The sequence below is a fragment of the Panthera pardus genome, unplaced genomic scaffold, assembly GCF_024362965.1.
Source record: "Panthera pardus isolate Hobbes unplaced genomic scaffold, ASM2436296v1 HiC_scaffold_22, whole genome shotgun sequence".
Taxonomy (NCBI): Eukaryota; Metazoa; Chordata; class Mammalia; order Carnivora; family Felidae; genus Panthera; species Panthera pardus.
In genome coordinates, this window is record NW_026526788.1 from 22,313,433 (window position 1) to 22,333,119 (window position 19,687).

General features: G+C 39.8%; 1 protein-coding gene and 1 long non-coding RNA gene across 7 annotated transcripts in view; one reads left to right on the forward strand and one right to left on the reverse strand.

Annotated features, from left to right (window-relative positions):
- RHOBTB1 (Rho related BTB domain containing 1) overlaps window positions 1-18,977 on the reverse strand; it is a 122,345-nt gene extending 103,368 nt beyond the window's left edge. For 4 of the 6 annotated variants that reach the window (XM_053910330.1, XM_053910328.1, XM_053910329.1 and 1 more), the window contains exons 1-2: window positions 18,442-18,540; window positions 3,595-3,694 (exon numbers count right to left, since the gene is read on the reverse strand). The gene's annotated coding sequence lies outside the window, so the exon portion shown is untranslated. Of the gene's footprint in view, window positions 1-3,594; window positions 3,695-17,764; window positions 17,886-18,441; window positions 18,541-18,845 lie in introns of those variants that run through there. The other 2 variants (XM_019444271.2, XM_019444270.2) reach the window with 2 other exon arrangements.
- Window positions 18,102-19,687, forward strand: part of LOC109264299 (uncharacterized) — a 28,574-nt gene continuing 26,988 nt past the window's right edge. Inside the window, exon 1 of the long non-coding RNA XR_002078681.2 lies at window positions 18,102-18,255. This is a non-coding gene — a long non-coding RNA (uncharacterized LOC109264299). The remainder of the gene's footprint in view (window positions 18,256-19,687) is intronic.

Sequence of the window (19,687 nt, forward strand, 5' to 3'; positions counted from 1 at the left end):
AGATAGGCATTATTGTACTGGAATGGGCTTACTGAATTGCTTGTAGTACCCAGTCCTGATACCACCAGGGTGATTTGGAGTTTCTTATCAAACAAATAATGACAACAATAACAATGTAATTATACTAATATTTTTTGAGGGCCTACTGTATTTCAGACATTATGCTCATTACATACATGACTTCACTGTTCTCCAGTGTTTCTCAGTCTTGGCACTATTGACCTTTGGACCAGTGGACTCTATTTTGGGGGGCTGTCCTGTGCATCTTGTATAGCATCGTCCCTGGCTTCTACTCCCCAAATGCCCATATCACACCCACTGCCTCCAGTTGGGACAGGCCAAATCATCTCCAGGCATTACCAAATGTCTCCTGGTGGGAAAAAAAATCACCCCTAGTTTAAACGAACCTCTGTTTTACTTCCTCAATAACTTTAGGAGGTTGGTACTATTAGACTAGTAATATTATTGATGAGGAAACTGTGGCTCTGTGAGTTTCAAGTAAAATGCATAAGGTCTCACAGTTAATAAATTATAGAGCTGGAATGCACATAGATTGCCTGCCTCTTTTGAAGGCTGTTACTATGTGGTTCGAACTCACAAGTGATCTTCACTTCTGTATCTTGTTGTGGGGTGTGGCCCTGGGAGGGAGGAAGGCATGCACATGACATAGTATGTGGAACTTTTATTGCACCATGGCCTTTTATTTGGCAGGTTAATTCCATTTTAATTGGAGTTCTGGAAACTAATGAAAAAAAATTACAAGTGTTATATGGTCTGTTCTCAGGGTTTTTGAATCTGTCTGATTTAATTCTAACCAATTAGCATGCTATTATGGAGGAGTATTATGTTGAGAATCAATATCACACTAAACACTAATATTTTATTCAGTATTAAAAATTTATACGAGTGGTAATACATGTGCTTTATTTCTACTTTGTCTAAATGAGAAGAAATGCTTCCTTAGGGCGATTCCAACTACAAAGAAAATGTTATCTTCTTAGGATACTGTTGGCATTATGCTTTACATAGATCATGACTTAAATGAATTAATAAAACTTAATTGAATGAAAATTGCTTCTTTTACTATAAAGTGTATGAATTTTAAAGTGTATCAAAAATTGTTCTCCATTTTATACTTATATCTCATGTTAGATGTCAATAAAAGTACATTATTGTCCAATATTGCCAAAAAGGTCAAAATAATTCATACTTATCCTGATTTTAGGATATCCATCCTCTTTCCCTCCCTCCCTTGCTTCCTTTTCTTTCTTTGTCCATTTGGATACTCTATCCTTTTTTGATTCTGCTATAAACTTAGGCTGGAATTGGTACCCAAATGTATCCAGACTCTGCATTTTGTGTCTTTTTTGCAAAGAGGAACTAATAAGCTAGATAAACTATAAATGGGGTGACATGTAATAACCATCTAGAGATAGTTCAATTAGGTATGATTTCAGAACTGGATTTCCAGATCACCTTTCCAGATTGTGCCCCCGGATGCCTTTCCCAGCATCTGGCCTTGTCAAGTACTTGGGTCTTAGATCCTGGGCCCACTGTGTGTATCCTGTGAGGCGCTTCCTGGCCTCTCTTCCATCTACTTTTTCTACTCTCCTAAATTCAGTAGCATTTTCAAGCTTCCAAACTTGGGCAGCACGGAAAAATTTCTACAGTTTGGATACAACAAAGGCATTTACAATTTTTATCACTTATGCACTTTAATTCACAACTTCTCAAATATTTGAAAACTAAGAGAAAACAAACCCTTAAAAAAATCCCTAACTTGTTGAATTATTATACTTGTTCTTTTGTATTAGATTTAGAAAAGCTTTGCTTCATGTTTTAGTGATCTCCCAACTGGGTTGGCAAGATCAATCAGTTAATATGCACATACCTTGAAAAAAACCACCCTTTGAGAAAAGGTCGCTTGTAATTCTAAAGGCGTATTAGAAGTTAAAAACTGCCATGCAAAATCAAAGCAAAAAAAAAAAATCATTGAATAAATTAAGCTAACCAAAAAATTAGAAATTGGAAGTATGTTCAGCATAGTAATCACCATTACAAATAGGAAAATTTAAACTAAAAAAAAAACATTTAATGGGTTGACTTTTCTAAAATATTGATTGAATTTCATTAATAACCATTTTATGCATATGGCTATTCTGAAAGTTCCTTTAAAAATGAAAGACTAATGCCTTAATGAGAGGTATTATTACATGAACATATTTGAATCTGGCTTATGAAAAATAGGACTTGAGAATTTAAAATGTGTGCATAAAATGCAAATGGATTTAATTAACTGAAAACCCATAAGACAGAACTTCTTCAAATAAGCAATTACTTTGGGGACTAATAGAGTAAATAGGATCCTGATTCATTAGCACAAATATCCATATGAGAGAAGGATCAGCAAATTTTATTCTTTAAGTTATTTATGCACACATGGTAATATCTCATTAATTTATGGCTTCAGTAAATTTAAAATCTTTTGATAATTTGTTCATGAGCTGGGCTGATGTTTACCTTTGCTTTGCAAACACTTTACTTATAGGTAGGTAATATATGGTGTTTTAAACATTTATTTTCAATCTTGCATACACTTTTTAGACACAGAATAAACTATTTTCAGTGAACCTCAGGCACTTTACAAGCTCCTACACACATCCAATCTATATGCTAATAACAGAATGTTCATATGATTTATTATTACAGGTCTCCTTAAGGATTTCTACTTTGTAATGTTTTGTTGAAGTTACTACATGTAGTTTAAAGAATAAAAGCCACATTTATTTAAAAGTTATCTATAATTCAGCCTCCCCACAAATTCACATATGCCTCCCTCCCTAATTTGTTACAATGAATAAAATTTATTAATGAATATTCACAACTATACATATAGAATTTTTCCTTTAAACATGCATTAGCACATATAAAGAAAAATAAAATATAGTGAAGAGTGAAAATAACAGATGATTTTGTAGGTGGACAAAGGAATCAACTGTCTCAAATCATTTTTAAATCCTTCAGGCACAATACCTAGAAGAACTTGATAATGTTGCCCTTTCTTTAAAACCTGATTTTGTTCATGTGGGATGAGTCAGTTCTAATCACTTGCAAGGTGATATGTCTTTGCAGTTAAAGACAGTTAGTGCCCAGGCCAAATGGGGGTGGATGCTCCAAGCTAGGGCTTCTGGGATGAAGAGAAATGCCCCTGCACAGCAACCTGGCAGTTCTAAACCTTCCTTGTATGTGGCCATGACTTTTCAGAGTCCACATGTCAGTTTTCACTAGAGAATTACAAGTGTATATAAAGTGGGTAGAAGAGTTATGTTAATTACCAAAACTCGTATGTAGTTCAAAATGACTCCAATTCTAAACCAGATAAAACATGTTAAACTAGAATTTATAAAAACCACAACTGAACTGAAAAAATGGAAATTTTCCTTTTTAATGAAATATTCTGAAGACAAATCTGGATATTATTCACAAGTCATGCCATCTTCATACCAGGAGCATTTCCATTTCTTTTGTAAATACTGTGAGGAAATTAGGAGGAGGGGAAAGGCAATTCTGTTACCCAAATTCATAGTTACTTACCGTACGAAGGGGGAACATAAGCTTCAATTCCATTTTCATAACTTAATCAAGAATACTGGATGAGAGGCCTCTTTCATGTGCTTCTTGAATATTATAAAATCTGGGGAGGACATACAAACATGGACTATTTCATCATCAAGAAGAAAACTGCTCAAAACAAGACTAGTTTCATATGTCAGTGATTAGTTTTCATCGGAACAAGAGTTATCCCAGCCAGCCATATGCCATGTACACATAGGCCAGCTGCCCACAGAAGTTTGAGCCACATAGGCTGAAATGACCACTCTGCCACTAGAGAAAGATGCCCCAGGGTTGAATTCCACTCAGTATTTGTCTGGGTGAACTTTATGTCCTTAACTTCACTGAGACTCTGTTCCCTCATGGCTCTGGTGGGAGTAATAAGACCAGCTAGTCAATGGCTTGTTCTGACGATCAAGTGAGATGATGTCTGGAAAGACATTTAGTTAATAGTGAACGTACTTATTTATGCCCTGGCTCTTCATCTTAAGGATTTGGGGTGACTTCCAAAAAGAAAAATCATGAAATATGAATAAAAATAACAAGGTTGAGAGTGAAAAAGAAAGGAAGTTCATTATGCTACCTATATATTGGTCAACAGTTGAAATAATTGAAGTTACCATTTGGATTTGAATTTCTTGGAAATTTAGGTAAAAGGAGAACATAATTTCTTCTATAACACCTATTGTTAGGAGAAAAAATGCATTACTTCCCTCAAAGAAATATTCCTGACGCAAAATTCATGGAAAAAAATTTCATGGAAAACAGGATACACGAACAGTGAAATAAAATCAACTATTTAACAAAAGTGGGAATGACTACCTACCATGAAAAATGAAGGGCAAAACAATACTTATGCTTGGAGGTAGTTGTTATTGCTATAAAATCGTATTACTCCTAGAGACAAACATGAAGCTTGAATTATTGAAATCCTAAATATAAACCCGGCTCTCCTCCCTTGTTGTGCCTTCCTAACACACACACACACACACACACACACACACACACACACACACACACACACACTCAGTAGTTGGGAGGAGTTTCCCAAGGAAGTCACTGACTGCTGATGACTCTAGGCCAGTCACTGCTCATTAGTAAATAGTGGGTAGAGCTGCAAGCCTGAAGTGTGAACCTAGACGTGATACAACACTGGCAGCTGCACAGCCCATTTCCTGGGGCCAATCCAGAAGGGAAGAAAGAATGATACAACCAAATGATTACACACTTGAACCCTGAACAATGGAGGGGTTAGGGGGTGCTGACCCTGTGCAGTCACAAATCTGCATATAACTTTTGACTTCCCCAAAACTTAAATACAAATAGCCTACTGTTGACCGGAAGCCTCACAGATAACATATGTTACATGTATTATATACTGTATTCTCATAACATAAGCTAGAGAAAGAAAATCATAAGGCAGAGAAAATACATTTATAGTACTGTGCTGTATTTATCAAAAAAAAATCTGCATATTAGTGGACTCCTGTATTTCAAACCCATGTTATTCAAGGGTCAGCTCTATAAATGAAACCTATCACAACATGAGTCCTTTTCCTTGAAGCTTTTTCTTGGCTTCCTTGAAATCTCACTTCTAATCTTGTAGGAAATGCCTCAAATTTTCCTTCTGGCTCTTCTCCCTTCCTTAAATGTGGGCCTTCACCAAGGTTCTCCACTTAGAAGCAATTTCATTTACACCCATGACTTAAATGTCTTAATTAATACCTTTTTTCACGCTTTCTAGCTAGATCCTCATCCCCATCATCTCCTGAATTTGCTTTTCTTTCATACCTAATACCAGTGGCATTGTCCCTCTCCCTGGCTTGAACACCTGGCGTCCTCTTCATTCTACCCCATCACCACACCTCCCAAACACACACCTCCAACTGATTATAAGCACTTCGTGCACAAGAAGCTCGACTTCCCCTTTCCGTGTTCAAGGCCGTCATCATGGCAGAAATTCACCCACCATCCACCATCTATCTCCCATCCAGACAGGAGCCTCCCATCTCATGTACTCCCTGCTTCCAGTCCCGGTTGATTCGTAATTTTCCTGATGGTCCCAGTTTTCTTCCTAAACCTCATGCTTCCCCACTTGCCTGAAAACTTCTAACACTTCCAGTCACTGTAGGATCAAGTCTAGGACTCCTCAGCAGAGCTTTCCAGGATCCCAGATCTGTGCATTTACTGCTTTCCACACAGCCTCTCTAACCATACCAAACCATTTCTCCTCGCTCTTCTGGCTCCTCCACAAAGTAGTTTTCTGCCACTGCGATTTTGCTTACTAGCTTTCTGCTATCTGAAAGTCTCATCTTTTAACACCCGGTTCCAATATTATCTCTTTCAGGGATCTTCCTGAATTCTTGTGTAAGAATTTTTTGTACCTTTCTCTGCCTACCCAAGGATCCTTAATTGCAACCTAACTGCAAAAATCCCATTTATAGTACTCTGACTTTATTTTCGATAGTTCTAAATAGAGCAGGGCCAAGAACCCTCATAAAGCTTATAATCTGGCCAGGGGAATACCGCTTTATTCACATTTCTAACTTCCATGGGGTAGTAATATTCAATACTCCAATATATGAGTGCTCTATGAATTATACATTAGATGATTTCTAAACATCAAATAGTACTATGAGACGCTCTGAACATAGGGTTAAGAACACCATTCTAGAAGATATTTCCTGAATAAGTGATAGTAACAGAACTGTCCAAATTTGGGACACAGAAGGAATGAAAGGAGAGAGGATGAGGGAAAAAAAAGCACAGGCAGACCTGTTCTTTTTCTCTTTTTTATCTTAACACAAACTTCTTTGATCGTTTCATAAAGATCAAGTAAGGTTTATATCTGAGGGAGGATGTTGCATTTGTTTCAACGAATCAGATCACAAAATATTTAGTCATTATGCATTCGAGAAATAGATCTTATGGCAGATCTTCCATTAAGGCTGGAAAATTTCTTCCTGGTGCCTTTCTTAGCACTAGACACATGTAAGATATTTTAATATTTGTTGATTAAGTGGTTGCTCATCCAGTTACCTCTCTCCAGCTCCCCTCCAATCTCTCACTTCCTCTTTCTAGCCAGACTACTGCAAGTAATTACCAATAGTCATCTTTCTTTTCTTACCTCTCATTGGCAGCTCACACCTCTGCAATCTGACCTTTGTCTCCTCACAGCGTTCACTGGCTGAGGTATTAAACTTCTACTCTGAGGTCTCCCTGCTGCTCCCCACCTCCCACCCCTGCCAGTGGGCATGCTCAGACTTTTGTGTTGTAGCAGGTGCAGGGAGAGAAGTTGAAGTTCACCTCAAAGAAGTTGCCGAGAATGTGCCATACAATGTGTCAGCCCACAGCCTCCTTCTACGACACAGGGGTGCCAGCAAGTGGGTGAGGCGAGTCAACACTGCTTTGTGAACATTTGGTTTATTTACCCTGGTCACACTAGCACCACTGGGTGGAGGAACAGGCAGTGTTGTGCTCATAAAATTCCTTGCTGTCAGGTTCCTATTTTCTCTCCAGTTCAGACCCCAGGACCTCGACTCTTCTATTGTCAAAATCCACCCCAGTTCTTCTCTATAATGGTCAACAGCATGTCAAAATGACTTTCCTGTCTATCATGCTGGCTCCCCAAGTATCATGTTAAGAGAGATGTAAAATATGAAATGTGAAATATTCTCAAACAGGCATGACCACAAATAGAACTAGTTATAACTCTATTTCCCATACATATCACTTAGTGATTTCTTTTTATTTTATTTAAAAAATTTTTTTAACGTTTATTTATTTTTGAGACAGAGAGAGACAGAGCATGAACGGGGGAGGGGCAGAGAGAGAGGGAGACACAGAATCGGAAGCAGGCTCCAGGCTCTGAGCCATCAGCCCAGAGCCCGATGCGGGGCTCCAACTCGCGGACCGCAAGATCGTGACCTGAGCTGAAGTCGGACGCTTAACTGACTGAGCCACCCAGGCGCCCCTGATTTCTTTTTATTTTAATTCAAAACAATTCTCTCCTGTCAGTGCTCTCCACTCTTGCTAAATAAAATAAACAGTTCTCAATCTTCCACATTCAAGCCAATTGACCACTCCCACCCTCCTGAAATGAAATCCTTGCTCCCTTCCCCTCCCCACCCCCCAGCCATGATCCAGCAGTTTCCAGGGTTTCCATCTATTTCTCTCACTATCCCTTATTTCATCCTTTACAGGCTCATCCTTCACTACCTGGATGCATGGACTTGAATTTCTTAAGACTTTGGTCCTAGCATTCTCTTCTACCACTCACTTTATAATCTTTCTCTAGGCAGTCATATCCATCTATGGATCATATCCATCATATCCACAACTATGAATTAAAGATGTGTCACGAGTTTATATCCAAACTGTAGAGCTTTCTGACAAGCTCCACACCCGTAATCCAATGTCTTTTTTGCTCTGTCCTGTAATGTTTCCTGAAGAACTCAAACTCCACATGTCCAACTGAACTTAGCATCTGTCTTTGCAAACTTGTTTCTCCTCTAGCGTTACCTGACACTTCTCATGGGCTCCACAAAAATATTGCAGAAGATGGCCTGTCAGTTTACCTCCTCTATGTCTCTTGAATCCATTCACTTTTTAGAAATCATGAACATCTCATCCTTCCTCCCCTTGGCCATGCTATCAGTATCTCTTTGCTGAAAATGTTTAACTGGTTTGCATCACTATTCCCCTTGCCAACCCATACTCTGCATTCTAGCCAGAAATATTTTTTTGAAATACCGAATCGATGATGTAACTAATTACAATCTCCCTTCCCCTCCCCCAACCTTCACATTGGTCCCTAGGATAAATACATATTATTCACTATGGCTAAAAAGCCTTTCATGGTGATGGCCCCTGATCACATCTCTAGACTCCAGCTGTTCACCCCTGCCCTCTGTACTCCAACCACTTGATTTTCCTCCAGTTTCTCACATTGCTTCTTCTTTCTGCTTTCCATACATCATGGCTTTCCACCCCTTCCATGTCATGCCTTCTGCCTGTACTCCTTGTCTAGTTGACTCCTATCGTTTAGATCTCATTTTCCAGAACCTTGTGTCTCTTCTTTGTGGCATATTTAGAAGAGTGTCAGTTTCATACCTATTTGTGTCATCCTTTTATTGTCTGTCTTCCCCACAAGCCTGTAGGCCCAATGAGGGCAGGGGATACCTGATGCAGTTCATTGTATGCTGAGAGTCCAGACATAGTGGGTACTCAGTAAAGTTGACTTTATCAAAGGCATGTGTATAAAATGAGTATGAAAATAAACACATATAAATTCAGCGAGAAAAGCCTACCCATTGCATAGCGTTTGAAAATTCTAAAGATAAGCACAGTATTGAGATCAGTAAAAGAGCATTGGGAACTTTTAGAGGATTTAAGAAATTAAAGTAGGAGGGCTTCCTTTCTCATACAGATTTAGTAGTGGGTAGATGGAAGTGACGGGGATTTTTTTGTTTGTTTGTTTGTTTGTTTAATTGGGTACAAAAGGTGGTTTTATTAAAGCATGGGGAGAGGACCCATGGGCAGAAAGAGCTGCCCTGGGATTCTGAAGAGCAATTGATTGTATACTTGGGAGTTAGGGGAGGTAAAGACTAGAGGCAGTGTCCAAAAGGATATTCATATGTTAAAGAAGACTCACAGGATCCTGGAGGCCTAGCTATTGTCAAGCTAAGGTTGATAGGGATTTTTTGAATGAAAAACTTCACTTGGGCCCAAGCAACTGCTTTAGCATGTAAGAAGTATGCCATGGTATGAAAGTAGTACTTGCCAACCCTATTCTTGAGATTTTTGCCCCTGCATATGTTGAACAAGAGCCATTGCAAGGAGAGGAAGGGATGACTGAGACCAGGGACATGCTGGGGAGGCAAAAGAGAGAAGAGGTTTCAAGAATGTTTTAGTCTCTGGATTGTGGATATTCTGCTGGTTATGCCTTTTTATATCCTTCCTTCTAAAATCCATGTCATTTCATGCAATATAATTGTCTCTACTTCCATATGGCGACAGAATTCTAGCAACTATATCAGGATCTCAATAAATAGGCAAACTGAAAATGTTGCATAAGTTGTTTTCCCTCACTTACTTTCCAAATAGGAACTCCCCAATAATAAAACACAAATTTTGTAAATTAGCATAGTATCAGTTATGAATGTAATTTTGCAATTATGAGACTAAAAACATTCCACAATGAAATAAGAAATGCCATCTGATTTTGATTTAACTCAAAGGGGGAAAAACACATTCCATTTAAGAATGACAAATAAAGCTGTCAATGTGATCCATTTATAGCCCCTCAGAGAATGCCACAAATCCACATAATGTTCTGAGAAGCTAGTTATTGTATTTGCTCTCTCAGAGAAGGCGTAGAAGTCCCTGACAGACTGTTATCCAAGGAAACTACGGTTAGGGGGAATAACTTACATTAGTCAACATCCTAGGTGCATATGCCTTAAAGGGGAGAAAGAGAGCTTCAGGCACCTTATTTAAATAGTGTGCAGCAGAGGAAAGGGTGGGGTGCTGCAGGAAGTGATGGGGTATAAGACAATGGAGAAAACAGTTTTCCTCATCTGTCCCCACCCCTCCCCTTCTTAGTTCTATGCCGTCTTACTGCCCTAAGGAGGCTTCCTTCTGTAAGGCCTGCTAACAAAAAGAACAGAAGGTTATTACATCTTAATCATAAATGTCCAAAGTGCCAGTTATTTGTGAACATTTCTTATAGGTTATTTCAAGTTCAGGTACGAAGACACTTGCCGTTGGAAGTGGAAATATAATCACCATTCCTTATTATGATAATAAAACTTCCTTCTTTTAAGAACCAGTTTGCTGTTAAATACACATACAGGTATTCATATTTAAGTATATATAAAATATGGCCCTCTGCAAGACATAACTGATTATATTTTCTCCTTCACATTGGCTGCTAAAAAACTGAGAACAAAATTTGTTACTATCTTCTAGCAAGAGTGTTGAATTTCATGGCATAAATTTTGAGTATGAATCTCTCTACTGGCCCCATCTTACATTCTTAGCCTTATTTTTTTGCTTTGACTTATTTTTTCATACCTATTTGAAATATATTTTATATTGCTGTACAGTATGTATTTTTATTAGCCTTTCTCTATAAGCCTTAAATCCTTTCCAGCATATAAATAAAACATTCAACATTTATAGATACCCTTTTTTTCCCTTTGGAGGGTTGCAAAATTTTCCCAAGGCAACATATAATTTATTACGATAGTATTACTATAGGTGCATGAATATTAACACATTGGGATTCGTAGTAATTAAATTTTTGTGATATTTAGTTTAATATTTCAGTTAGATTTTCTTTATATATATATACATATATACATACATATATGTATATATATACATATATACATACATATATGTATATATATACATACATATGTATATATGTATATATGTATATATATGTATATATATACATATATATGAAGAAAATCTAACTGAAATATTAAATATATATATATATATATATATATATATATATATATATATATATAAATATTTTTTAGAACTGGGATTCCTAACCTGTGGTCCATGGACTCAAATTATGTGCAAAATTTTGAGGATGTAAAATTTTATTAATGAGGCACTTCATGATTTTAATCCAATTCTGAAAGGTGATTTTGACCCAAAAGATATAAAAAAATTACTGCTCTGCAGTGGGATGACAGTAGAAGACCAAATATTGGTCTTCTGACATTCAACTAATTGACAGAATATTTACTGACTGCCTACTAAGTGCCTGGCACTGTAATAGATACTCAGTAGCATTTAGAGCAGTAGACAGCAGTAAACAGGTAGGCTTGACCTCTGACCACAGGGCACTTCTAGTCCAGTGGGGATGAGAATAGACAACAAAAAAATGAACATAAGCAATATCTGAGGGGAGAACATTTGAGATGGAGGGAGCAGCTAATGTGAAGACCTTAAGGGAAATGTTGTTCTAGGAAATAGAAATATGAATGGTAGATCTCCGAATTCACTTTCAGTACTTCAGTCTAGAAATATCAGACTAATGATCTTATGCATGGAAGTTAGAAGTCTTTTCCTTGTTTTCATTCTTTTAGGAGTTAAATTTCCTAACGTGAGGGAAAAGTATCCTCAGAAAAAGAACGCGATGTATTTTACTATACACTAAATTCATTCAATAAATATTTGAGTCTACCATCTTGAAGGCACAATGGGACATGCCCTCAAGGTGCTCAGCACAGACCAAATAAAATATAACTGCCATACATGTAACTATAATGTACCTTAAACCAATCCTTATTGTTCTGTACTGTAGGTTTATGAGCCAAGTAAATTCTAGGGCCCAGACGCTTTAATATATAGTTTGAAACCCAAAGCTCTCTAGAAAGGCACCAATCACCCTGTAAAAGTTGAAGATGGATGAGCTGGAGAAAGCAACACATAATGAAAATTGGGATTAGAAATTCTTTGAAATAAAAACACTGTACTCTGTGGTTTGGAAAATGCTCTAAATAGCCCTCGCTGTATAAATAAATAAATTAAGATGTGACTAAAGATCATAAATATCTCTCACATTTTTAGATGTTTTCCTGAAATAAATTCTTTATGCATATATTAACTAATATACTGATAAGATGAAGACGACACTGAGGTCACAGAATTCTATGTGACGCTTAACTGGGTACCGGAAACCACGTGAGAACTCTATGCCCATGCCCTTGGAGGTAAGGGAGATTATTAGTTCTATTTTACATCAGGAGAAACTGAGGTTTGGAGAAGCAAAGCAATGTGGTCACAAAGCTAGTCACAGGAGGCAGCAGGGATGGGAACCTCAACAGTCTGACCCCAGAGCCCTTATGGTCCCGTCTTCGGTGTTCTCAGTCAGCTCTGTGGAGGCAAGTTGCTTCGTGAATTATTTCTGATAAACTCATCTGCTTTGCAGTTTAAATGGCTTTGGGGAGCAACATTTTGAATGATTAGTCTGAGCTTATCATGTGCAAATTAATTTAAATATTAGCCAAAATGATATAGGTAAGATGGCAAATCTATTAAGAGTAATACATGCAATTAAAAAACGTTTCCTTGACTTGGGATCAGAGTATATGATTTAGATTGTCCTTAATATTCCCTCTTCTAGGAAAAATAATGAAGAGTTGAATGTATTTATTTTAAAATCCTCAGAAGTACAAACATTATTTTACTAACCAGTTTCTGCCTTCACAATTTTTGATAATGAAATTTTAACTTGGAAAAGGGACATTTTAAAGCTTTCTCCAAATCCAGATCAAACAATCATTTTTCTCTTGTTTTACTCCCCCTGAAACCGCTCTTGCAGGCTGCTGGGCGACCACGCCCCCTTCAATAATAACAAGGGCAGTAGCAGCAGGAGCAGTGGATCATAGCCCCAGGGAACCCTGATTATATTATGTTATATTATCACATATTTATGCTGTGTCACCCACTGTGCCAAGCACCGTACAACTTCATTTTACCCTCACTACAACCCTATTAGCAGCTCCTTTTATTATTCCCAATTCCCAGCTTAGGAGATGGGGGCCCAGGGAAACTGCACACACACACAGAAGGCTTCCCAGCTTGTTAATGGAGGAGCTTACACCAGGCCTACTGACCCTAGAGCTGAGGCTGCCTGCAATTTCTCTCTGTGATCTCCCTTTGTCTGATCCTCATCCCTGACTGACACATCAGTAAGGACACACTTTTTCCCAGGATAGGCAGTCTAAACGCTTTAGAATTTAAGGCTGTCCACAATCTGGGCTTTCAAAAACCAGCCCAAGCTAATTTTTCCATATTCCTTACTAAATACCCTCAAAGCCTAAAGGAACCTGCCTTCTGTGAAAGCTTTAAGAAGTCTCTTAAACCCACAATACAGCTAAACTCTTCTGCTCTTAATGGCCCAGTTCACATTCCACTTTTCCAAGCTACCTTCCAGACTCACCAACCTAAGTAGTCTGAAGAGCTGGCCTCTGCTGTCTACACTGCAGATGACTCTGATGTCCACAAGGGCTTTGGCAGCCTGGGGTGGGGTGGGGGGGGGGTCCATGGAATAGTATGAGCATTCTGTCGGAAAGTGCTCTCAGGAGCACATTCAGAGCTTTTATCAGTTTCTCAAAACTTAACAACCACTCAGCATTACTAGCCCCCCCTTCCCTGCCCCCCACCACCCCAACCCAAGTCCTGGAAACTAATAACATTAAATGCTAATGTTCACTGAACAAGGTTCCCAGATTTAGCAAGTAAAAATATATGGGACATGCCTATACTAAAACATGATTTGTGCATTTGAAATTCAAATTTAACCGGGCATCCTGTGCTTGATCTGCAACCCTGTCCTTGAATGTTTTGTGGATATTAATCTTATCTCTCTACTATACTGAATATAGTCAACTAGAGGGCAGGGGCTTCATTATTGCTCCACAGAACTTAACACTTAACCTTTATTGCTAATTACTGATTTACTTTTGCAGTCCAATAGAAATATTTTGGAATGTTCCTGATTTGGGGCCAGTATCAAACGTAGTAACTATATCATGGTTTTACATACATGGCTTTGGCTACAAGGAAACAGATTCCCATCATACCCAGTATGCTGTTTGCTAGATTGAAAGACATTACACATCTTCCCCAATTATCTTTGTTTAAAAAAAACGTTTTATAAGGAATCTGGGAAAATCAAAACATACTAAAATTATTACTGGATCTCAAAGTGAGGTCTTCAGACTATTTGATTGAGAAAATCTCGAAAGGTGTTAAAAATGCAGTTGTCTGGGTCCAATCTCAGACCTATTAATTCAGAAATGTGCAGAAAGGCTCTAAGCAATCTGGGTTTTTAAAAAGCCTTCCAGATGATTTTTATGCCCTCTAAAGTTTAAGGACTGCTTTTTTATGGGATGTAATACTCTAGCAAGGATTGCTCTTTAAGTTAGAGAAGAAAAGTTATTTTAGTCCTTAAAAACAAGCCATCATCATTTGGAGTTCAAAATATCAATCATCTTTTAAATGTATCTTGAATCTATCATGGTAGTGGTAAGTGCTCAGCACTGTCGTTTTGCCATTTGGAGCTCTCCAGCATTTAAACAGAACTGGTAAACTAATGATAGGTATTAAAAGTCTTCCTGGTGGATCATTAAAATAGTAAATGAGTTACTGAAATTTATACAGGCCATACAAAATTTAAAACTTAGATTATCTGAAGTAGAATGTTCTGCTGTGTACTAATGTTGCTATCCAGGATTGGTCTGGGAAACCTAAGCCTCTTTGGAATTTCCGGGGGGAAAAAGCATCATTGCCTAAAGCTCCCTTCCCCTGTTCACTGGGTGGTCCCCGAGATTTTTGACTCCTTGGTGAAAGGTGTGCTGTTCTGGAAGTCAGGATGTATCTGTTACATATTTTATGTTCTGTGTGTCCTCATGAATAAAACAATGGGTTGGACCATTGGATGGTCTCCAATGCCCTTCTAAACCCAAGTTTTTATTATCATTCTGAGGTTCAGATTTCTCTGTTGTAAAGTATGGGGGTTGGACCATGTTCAGTGTGTCTGCTTGTCCTGTGTGTCCCAGGGTTGTCCTGCTGTCTCTGTTGCTATACTTGGATCCCCATTCATAATTCAGGCTCACTGTAACAGTGTAAGATCGGTGATACTTCATTTAGGTTTTCCCAGGGATGGGACGATATATTGGCCATTAGCACATGTCCTTTGTAGGAAATAATTATTCATTATAGAATTATAATCATATAATTCATAATTATTCAACATACACTAATTGATCACCAACTATGTGCTCTGTGTCACTGTGATAGACCTTGGGAATACAATAACGGAAAAAGTCAGACAAGAGGAGCTCTGGTCTCACATGGCTTACAGTCTGGTGGTGGGAATGATGGAGGAGAAGATAAAAACACCAACCACATATATGCTGATGTGTAAATAAAGTAAGTGCAGTTGGTCATCAGTGTTAGAAGGGATCACTAGGCCTGAGCTAGAAAACAACAGAAGAGTATTTAGGAAAAGTCTCTTGGAGGAGGTGATATATACTTGGACCCACAGGAAGGAAAAAAGACCAAGGAGGGGGTTGGAGGAAAGGTCAGGGCAGGGAAGAACATTCTGGAAGCCCGTGGGAGGAACGGTTTATGTGGTTGGCATCTAAATATCCTTTCCATCTCTGAGAGATCATTTAATCCAAAACTAGAGAAAGGAAATCAAAGGCCCAGAGGGTTTAAGGTCAAATGGCCAGATAGTGGGAGAACTCTTCCATGCCTTAGTCTAGAACATAAGCCCTTCTTAGGGATCAGGCTCACAATGCAGCAGTAAGTACCACAATGCTTTGCTTCAAATCCTGGCTCTTTGCTTGTCCTTGGGGACCAGAACTTCTTTGAGACTCAGTTGTCTTTTGTGTGAAACATGGATGACATTTGCTGCATCAGGGATTTAATGAGATAAGGTGGCACAGTGCCTGGTGTATCATAGCTGCCTGATAAATGCAAACTCTTTTGATTTTTCACCTAGTGCACTTTCACCCATACCAAGCTGTTGGAAAATAAGTAGGGCAGAGGTTAAGTTACTTGGATAAAGGAAGAGTGCTGGCAGAGGAGAAGTTCTGGAATACTGGGCTGGGGCCTGTTTAGCGGCTGTCCATCTGAGAGCTGAGTGGAGAAAATGAGAAGAAAAGGCCACTGAAGGTGGGAAGATGTCAAGGAAAGACATTCCCAACTTCATGGTTTTGCTCAGAGCTTAATCTGTTAGTGGTGAATCTAGAGTTGTCTTCATAAGACAGCAAAGACCATCCATAGTAATATTTATACTTAAAATTAGCATGTAAGAAGCAGGTTTTACTTTAGGAAACCAGTAAGCAGAAAAACGACGTACTTTATTATTAAATACATGTAAAGAGAAAAATATGATGTTACCATGTCACTCAATCCACTGGGAACAAATTAATCTAATTATCTGCAGGATATTAAAATAATTGCTCATATTAAGGGTGCTTAAAAACCAAGCCCATGGTATTGGAAGAATGAATAATTTATCCAAGTAACTATAAAGATTTTCTTCATTATGGACAAAACCACAGATTGAACTTCAGCCTTAAAATACGGAGAGGCATATTTCGTGGATTAAAGTGGACTATCTATAAGGCCACAAAATCTGTTTGCTCTCTCCTTAGAATTCCCCAAAACATAAGGGAATATTTATGGTTCAGGCACACTCGAACCAGGGCTGAATATTTCTTAGTTTCAGAAGTTCACTGGGTCCCTTTCCCCCCAGCCATAAGGTAAGTGCCATTCCATATATAACTTTTTGAAATGCTGCTTACTTTATGATTCTCTGCCGATGGTGCCTTATGGGAGAAATTTTATTTCAAAGTTTCATAGGATGTGAATTGAACTCATTATTTTACTCCAAACTCATTGTTTAATTGACGGGAAACATGCATTCTAAATCATCTTTGTATGCATGGCAGAAGCAGCTACATAAATTTAACAATGGGTGGATTATTACTATTTTGCATATTTATGGAATTTTATATTCAGGAAGCATTTTACAAATCTTTTATTAGTTAATCCTTACACTTACGAGTGAGTCTGACAGGTGGTAAACAATGCTTTGGGTTTTAAATTGCCAATTCGTGAAAACTTTAATGGGGAAAAAAATCTACATCATTCTTCCTTGCTCCCAAACTTGCCAAGAGCACATTTTTGATACTTTTTTCCTCTCACCAGAGACCAAGGCTAGAGGCCTGGAAGCAGGTTGCTGCCCACCAGAAACACAGTATTACAAAAAGGGTACATACTGGGCTCTGTCTGGGGTCAGGTGGCCAGCACCAGGGTAAACCTCACAGACATCAAGGTGATTATTGACAGCGTTCCCAACAAAGCTGCATCCCAGTAATAGAGACATAGAAAAACACGTAAGGAAGCAATTTTTCTAGAACTACACAGTAAACTTGGTTTTTAGTTCTAATGATGCCATACCTACTGGACTCACTATGTAATGCCATCATCAGTTCTCTTAAGATGAATGCATGTATATTAAAAGAATAAAACCTAACTCAAACTAAAAGAGTGTATTTCCTTTTTTCAAAAAGTCACAAGTTAAAAACGCTAAGCTCCTTTGAACACTCACTTCAGATTTTTCGGATCCTCCAATCTGCCCCTCCTCCAGATACCAGAGATGTTGGAGAGCAGGGCACGAAAGCCTCCGTGGATCAGTCTCATTGTTGACCCAAACCTTTTACAGCCTGGGGCTTTCAGAGCTAACAAACCAAGAAAAATCAATCACACATCACCTGAGGGCTGGACACGAGGAGCCACAGATGCTGCACCTACTTTCTGAAGACTCCAGCTTGGACATGTCCTGTCCAGATTCTAATCTCTTCTGACTGACAGTGACTCTATCCCTCTAATCCCTCAGGCCCCCAATTCCGCCTGCCTGCGGGGGGCGGAGGGGGGTGGGAAGAGAGAGAGAGAGCGCGAGCGAGTGTGTGTGTGTGTGTGTGTGTTGGACAGTTAGGTTGGAGGGTGCAGAAAACACCCGAAGTATCTCGGAAGCTAGCACCCTCTGGGGCCCTGTGCTTTCTCAGTGCAGCTGGGCAGCTGTCAGGAGGTCAGCGTAAGGTAACCGGGTCACCCCCACCTCTGCCCCTTTCAGAGGTGCAAAAGGATGCTCTAAGCCCTCGCGTCTGCGGATAATATGGGTGCGCACACAGGGGGACCTTCTGAGTAACACCTCCCACCCAGGAGCGTCCCTCTTCCCCCACCCCCACCCCGGACGCGGCCCCGCCCCACCCTTGCCGACTCTACCTGCGGGCGCTGGAGGCGCGGCGGCGACTGCTGGCTGTGCTGCCGGCGGCCGCTCTGGCTATGTAAGGCCGCCTGACCCCACCCTCTCCCACCTCGGGCGCCCCCCGCCCTCCAGCCACCGCCCGGCTAGGCCACCTCGCTGCGGCCCGCCACCGCCTCTCCGCGGGGCGGGGGCTGCGGGGCCCTCCCCACTCTCGCGGCCTGCTGAGACTTTCGGGCGTGGCCCTGGGCCGCCCCCGCCCACCCGCTCCCCCCCACCTCCGGCTGGCCCCCTGCTGCGCCGCCCCCCCCCCCCCCGAGCCCCCTCCCCCCCAGCCCTTGCCAGCCCAAGTGCGTGTGGCCCCGCCCTTGTCTGTGCAGGGCCGGAGGGACCTCGCCCCAGTGTCGGCGTCCCCACGACCCACCTCTGGGACTCTCGTGGGGCGCCCGCCAGCAGGGGGGCGACTCCTTCTACCAATGGAGGCCAAGTCTGGGGAAAGTTTCTGGCGGTGTCAAGGGTCAGCCTTTTCTTGTAGGGACGTTCTCTAGCAAAGAGATAGAAACCCAGGCGATTCTATCTGCGGTTTCTGCTGACATCACAAACCACACATCACTCGGTGTCGTGTTGGGTAGTTTACACAAAGAGTCTCTATCATTACTGCAGCCGTCTGCACGTTCCCCTTTCAAAACCCCAACCGAGTGACATTTCAGCAGAACGGTTAAAGGAACTTAATTTTTAAATAAAAAGTTACTGCTGGAAACCAGTACATTACATACTAGCTCTGCCCCAAGTTCCAAGTATGGTCACGTCTGAATAATTCCAACCTTTTAGTGACGGGGATTATATAGGCCAGTCACTACTTTACACCCCCAAATCTCCACAACTTTTTCTATCTTTAGTCTTTAGTCTACTTACCTCGCTATATGGAGGAGTGGTGAAAATGAAATGCAACAAAAACAATTTGAAGAGCTTTTAACAGCTGGTGTAAAAGTTTATGGCAGACACAGCCTGCAATCATTGAAAATAAGATTTGAAAATTATCTGTAGACCTCACTCTTCAGTTTTGCCGTTTTGCTTGAGTTTGAATTACAGGAGGTTGGTGGTATGTATTATTTTTAGCAGAAATACTTTTCTAAGAATTATTAAACAGATTAAATGTATAATATGGTTATGATATCAGATCAGGGTAAAACTCCATTTACAGAAGAATGTGTTAACCACCTGATAGGAGACACATCCTTTTGGTGTAGTACAATTGGTTGTGTC